At 41.4% G+C, this 6,000-nt stretch overlaps 1 long non-coding RNA gene across 7 annotated transcripts in view; it reads right to left on the reverse strand.

Annotated features, from left to right (window-relative positions):
- Positions 1-4,383, reverse strand: part of LOC147349240 (uncharacterized) — a 352,149-nt gene extending 347,766 nt beyond the window's left edge. For 3 of the 7 annotated variants that reach the window (XR_015149727.1, XR_015149726.1, XR_015149725.1), the window contains exon 1: positions 3,881-4,174. This is a non-coding gene — a long non-coding RNA (uncharacterized LOC147349240). Of the gene's footprint in view, positions 1-3,653; positions 3,734-3,880 lie in introns of those variants that run through there. The other 4 variants (XR_015149728.1, XR_015149724.1, XR_015149729.1 and 1 more) reach the window with 4 other exon arrangements.
- Positions 4,384-6,000: the final 1,617 nt, after the last annotated feature.

Raw genomic sequence — 6,000 nt, forward strand, 5'->3', positions numbered from 1 at the left:
ACTTTATAGATGTTAGTATTTTACAGACATGAGGGCTTCACAGAAAAAGTTAAAATGGAAAGCAGCAAACAGGGGAGGGGAATGCTTCTCAACCATTTTAACAAAGAATAAAACTGTGGAGGAGTGACTAGACACAGAAAAGGAGGCAAGAGCTCCCAGGAGCGGTGAGTTGTGGGAAGCTGGCTGTTTAACATGGTTTATTGTAAAGACCCACCCAGAGCTGCCTTCAGGATCTTGGTGGTGTAAGAGAGGGGACGCCTCTACAAATTTATGCCATGTTTACAAAGGAAGATTTATGCCCTTTTCTTTTTCAGGCCAGAGGGACTATGGTAGAGAACATTTCCTGTGACTTCCTCAACTGCCACAAAATAATCTTTATGCCAAAGTGGCATATTTGGGGGTGGTATATTCTAGACCCCTTCTCTAGAAAGCAACGGAGGACCCAGACGGAAGCGTTTCCAGAGACAACTTGCTCTGAATCACAGAGATCGACAAAATTGTCGATCGACAAAATTGTCGATCGACAAAATCACAGAGATCGACAAATTTTACCACACATTATGAAGTGGCTTAAAGGAGAAATAAATGGCAACCTACTCTAGTATTGTTGCCTGGAAAATCCCATGGACAGAGGAGGCTGACGGGCTACAGGGTTGCATAGAGTCAGACACAACTGAACACGCACACACAGGCAGACAGAGAAGAAACAGAAGTAACCTAGACAGGGTATATACCTAAAGGAAGCTAAAGATTTCTTAATACAAAGGTGGAAAGAAAGGGAATTGATTTTAGAAATGCTTTAAAAATAAAAGGGGCAAAGCAAAACTGGTACAAAGGTTTTGGGGAGAAAAGTGGAGTTTTGAAATTGTTGTTATCTTTTACTAGTGCTTTTTGAAAGTTTAGGAAACATATAACAAAAGTATCATAACCAAGACAGACATATAAATATAGATAGCATGTAAATCAATTTTACATTTAGTCAACTCAATATGAGGTAAAGTGAAGTTGCTCAGTTGTGTCCAACTCTTTGCGACCCCATGGGCTGCAGCCTACCATGCTCCTCCATCCATGGGATTTTCCAGGCAAGAGTACTGGAGTGGATTGTCATTTCCTTCTCCAGAGGATCTTCCCAACCCAGGGATCAAACCCAGGTCTCCTGCATTGTAGGCAGATGCTTTACCATCTGAGCCACCAGGGAAATCCCAATATGAGGTAAAACAGCTTCTAAATGTAAGGATTCTAGCCTTTAACAAAGAAAGATCTATTACTGTTGCAATGAAACAATTCCCACGAGATGAAGTGCTACTTTTAAGTCCAGATACTGAGTGGGTCTCTGGCAAACTACTAAACCTCTGGAGGCCTCAATCATACTATGGCTACAATAGGCTAAATGGACCCAGAAGCCCCCACCCTCATAAAATGCTGTTTCAGTATAAATGGATATGACTCGAGGTATATAACTCAATGGATGTGATCTCAAGGTATGATTCTTCCTTTTCCTTCAGTTCCACTTTTTTTTTAAACATTTATTTATTTATTTTGCTGCACTGGGTCTTAATTGCAGCATATGGGATCTCTGTTGTGATTTCGACTCGCAGGCTTAGTTGCTCTTTCTGTGATCTTAGTTCCCAGACCAGGGATCAAATCGGTATCTCTTGCAATGCAAGGCAGACTCTTAACCATCAGACCACCAGAGAAGTCATTCAGTCACATTTTTAAAATAGAATACTTCCCGCATAAAAATCATTCCCTTACTTATGACAGGATTTAAAACACACACACACACACACACACGTTCTTCTCAGCTCCTTTTATGGAACAAGATTACAGGTATTACTAGGTTCCCCAAATCTCACAAAACCAAAATTCTGAATATTTTAAAACATATTGCTATCTCAAAAAGTTGTAAAAATTCTAATCATTTTAATAAAGCTGGTTTGGAATAAAGTATTCATATGTTATTAAAATACCATCTTGAAAAAATTACAGAACACTTTTCAAATTTCACATGCATCTGAGAATTAGTTCTTTAGACATCTACATTGATGACATCTAAATACAGGACGAATGTCTCTCCCATAGAATTGAGAAGCAACAGTGTAGGGTTAATCAGTATTAAGCAAGCTGTTATTATAATTAATCATGTAGATAGATCGCAAATGACTCCTTAAGCTTTTTCAGTTATTCTTTTGTGTTTTTTGCAAAATTTCAAAACGATATATTTTTTATCCTATATCTTGAGTAAAAATGAAATCTACTAAAGTTATAATACTAAACATGCACAAATTCTGGTTCCCAAAGCACACTTTCTGGTCTCTTTAGACCCTGGAAATAATTCAGAGTACCAGCGACATTGGAAATGCTGCCCATGATCTTTCACTTTTAAGCATGTTTTTTCCAGTCAATTTTGCAACCCTTTCTTCTCATTCTAGTTATCAGGGGCCTTTTCTAAGTACTGCCAAATAGGAAATTACCACAAAGACAAGTGGAAGGAGAAAACATTTTTAAAATAACTTCACACACCGCCTGCAATTCTGGTAAATGCCTTCCTCTCAGAGAGTGAGGGCATTTTTGAGATTTCTGTCAAATAGCTCTAGCGGAGCAACCCCACAGGGATCCGTGTTCCCTTTTCAGCTCAGTAATCAAAAACTTTGACTGGTCCATGTCTGCTTTTGTCCACTTCTGACCTACATGTTCCTGTGAGGGATATCTTTGTCTCACTTTTCTTTGGTCACTGAGTTCATGTACCTCAATAGGCTAAGTCTCACAGTCCATTAACAAGAATTCTCAGCTCAGCCCCAGGCCACCCAGAAACCCTGGTTGCATGTTCTCACTGAATGGCTTCACCGGTGGCCCATTCAAATGTGCTCATGTCGGAAAAAAGGGTTGAATGGGGCACCAATGTACACCATTGCCCAGGCAAAGTGACTGGTCTTCTAATAAAGCCTCCCCCGGGGTGATGTTAAGCAGAGTTATCAATGGTGCCGAGGCTGAGCCAGGACTAATGCTCCCATCATGCCATCAACAGGTGGCACAGATGCAGCCACTTCAATATGAAATCACAGTGCAAAGTTCACTGGCAATTCAATCCCCTCTCCAGCTTCCAACCTCCAGATGAAAGTGTAGTTACGTCTCCTTCCCTTGCTGGTTCCTGGGCAAGCTTGCAGAAGACCTTCTGGTGGGAGAGGAAGTGGGTACGACTTGTTTCCAATTGTTCTAAGGTTTACACCCTCGTCTGAGAAGCTTTCTTAAAGCCCTTTTCTCATAGAAACAGATAAAGCATTGCCTCAGGTAACACCCCCAAAGCACTAAAAGGCCATTTTAGTTCAGCACAGGAATATTTTGATTATGCAAAACAGATGTTACATTATGGCCCTGGGTGCTAATTCTCATAAGAAAACATCTTGAATTGCAGCTAATTTTTGAAGGTATGATAACCAAACCAAGTCTGCAGCACCTCTTTCCCTAGTCAGGGCAAATGAAAGATACAAGAAAAAAAGTTGAAGTAGCTAATTTTTCCTTCTAAGCAGGTATGTTTGAGAAGAAACATAAAAGGAACCAACCAGTTAAGATGTTCACAACTTTTTTTCCAAACTCACTTGACGACCCCTGGATTTCCAAATTATTCACAAACACACAGCATTCCCACTCACCAGAATAGTCCAAAATTAAGTCCCCCATCACTCAAACTTGACACCAAGACGAACCACAGCACTGAAACAGTGACCTATAGAGTTAACAGAAGTTGATAACAGAAATTCTTAAGCTTGTCTCACAGAACAGAGAAGGGAATAGCTTGTTAAAATCCTTTCTTCATTGATTAACCTCAGTTTACTTAGCTTTTTTCCCCCCCTTTTCTTTTTTCTCTTAAATTGCGTACCTTCCCAGCTTCATACAGTCCACTTGGATTACAGGAACCTGTAGTCAGCTCCTGTCCAATGCAGGCCAGCTGGGGCAGGCTGAGACCACGAGCCCCAAAACTGAGCCTGCGCAGACGTCTTAACCCTCACCTGGTGACATCAGAGGACTTGAAAACTCCATTCTCCAATCATGGCTCAGAGCCTGCATTTTGATATGCAGAAACATCTAATCTAGATACACCTGTGTAGAACACCAATTACCTCACCTTTTCCCCTGCCTCCAATCAACTTCCCCTCTTCCCCTAAGACCACCCTTCTCAGTCCATAAATATCCCCACCCCCACACCTTCAGGGAAGCAGCTCAGGGACTTGTTTTCCAGTCTCCTGGCTTGATTGCTTTGTCAATATACCCCTTCTCAGCTGTAAACCTTATTTTTAATTTGGGGCGGGTGGGCCAAATGAATCTAATTTACTAACACCATGGGCCCAATGTATCTAATACTAGAAACACTGCTGCCTCCCAGATTCTTAATCCTTAAACCCTTGTGACAGTCTTCTGAGCCAGGTCATAATCAGAGCAACCTCAGCCTTGCAGGAAGGCTCAACATTCTGCTTGGCCCCTCCCTACAAGTCAAACATATGAAAACTGCCTCAGTTCTTTCAAACCATTTTTTCACTCTTAAAAAATGAATAGAGAATCTTACCATCACATCTTCCCCAGTGTGGAACTCATTAATTCATCCCTAATTTCTTATAATGGACATAGATTGTTTTTATACTTGGAAAAAGTTATTTTTAAAATAGTAAAGTCACTTAGTCTTCAATCTTCTATTGCTCAGAATTGGAATTTTTGTCCCCAATTCCCTAAGAAAATACTTGCATGACATGTTAGTAAGAGAAGCAACTGCTTCAGTTTTAGAAATGAAATACAAGTCCACTGAGAAAAAAATTTCCTGCCTTCTCTCTTCATAATTTCCCTCCTTAATCACATTTAACCCGAAGCTATTTAAGGTGTAAACTTAAATTTTTTTTTTTTTAATCTATGGCTTCTTGTCAGAATAGGTGTTTCTAGAATCCATACTCCTCTAACTGGGATAGCATTTGAGGGAACCTACTTAGGTCTTGGTCCAGGACCACAACCATGTTATGGGATGTGTGTGTGTGTGTTAATCGCTCAGTCGTGTCTGACTGTGTGTGTGTGTGTGTGTGTGAATCACTCAGTCATGTCTGACTCTTTGTGACCCCATGGACTGTAACCGACCAGGATCCTCTGTCTGTGGAATTCTCCAGGCAAGAATCCTGGAGTGGGTTGCCATTCCCTTCTCCAGGGAATCTTGCTGACCCAGGAATCGAACCCAGGTCTCCTGCATTGCAGGCAGATTCTTTACCATCTGAGCCACCAGGGAAGCCCCATGTGATCCTGTAGCTCTCCTGTTTTGGTTCCTCTGGTATACTGCCAAATAGAGAATGTAATGGTCCCTTTAAAAAATAGCAAAGGTAAGTGAAAATAGGGTTGGGTTCATAGCTGGCCCACTGACTGGCATTATTTCTCTCATCTCTATTCCTTATGTAGATCAGCTTAAGAAGTCAGAACCTTTACAGCATTTTTTAAAAGATGCCTCTGAATTTTACTTTCTTCACTGCCTCCAAAGAGGCTTCACAGAATGCCCAGAAGAACCGGCCAATCCCCCAGCTGTCCCTTTGCTTACAATTCCTTCCCTCCTCCCTGTTGTCCCCTGCGCTACTTCCCCTCCCCCAACCACCCAAACTTCACTTTGAAGGCATCCTTGACTTCAGAGAAGTTAGAGCATGTCACGAACATCTTCTTTCTCTATGGCAGGCTAACAGAGATAATGGGTCCCTTGGGAGAGAGGAAGCTGAGGAAATACAGGGATTCCTTTGGACACTTAAGCGACTTACTGACAAGGCTCAGCAGACTCGGATTAACAAATGAAAAAACGGAAAGCAGCTGAGGTCGTTCCACTAACCCCTTTTTGCTATCAGGAAAAGGCTGCTGGGGGTTGCTCCTCTTGCTTGGTAAGAGGAGGGGAGGTTGTTGTTGCCAAGGGAGTGATTTTCTAAACTATCTTTAGGTCACTTATTGAAGACTCTAAATAAATGTTTCAGATTATTGAGACTA

The sequence above is a fragment of the Bos grunniens genome, chromosome 21 (assembly GCF_055505025.1).
Source record: "Bos grunniens cultivar Pamir isolate PY7600 chromosome 21, Bosgru_T2T1.0, whole genome shotgun sequence".
Taxonomy (NCBI): Eukaryota; Metazoa; Chordata; class Mammalia; order Artiodactyla; family Bovidae; genus Bos; species Bos grunniens.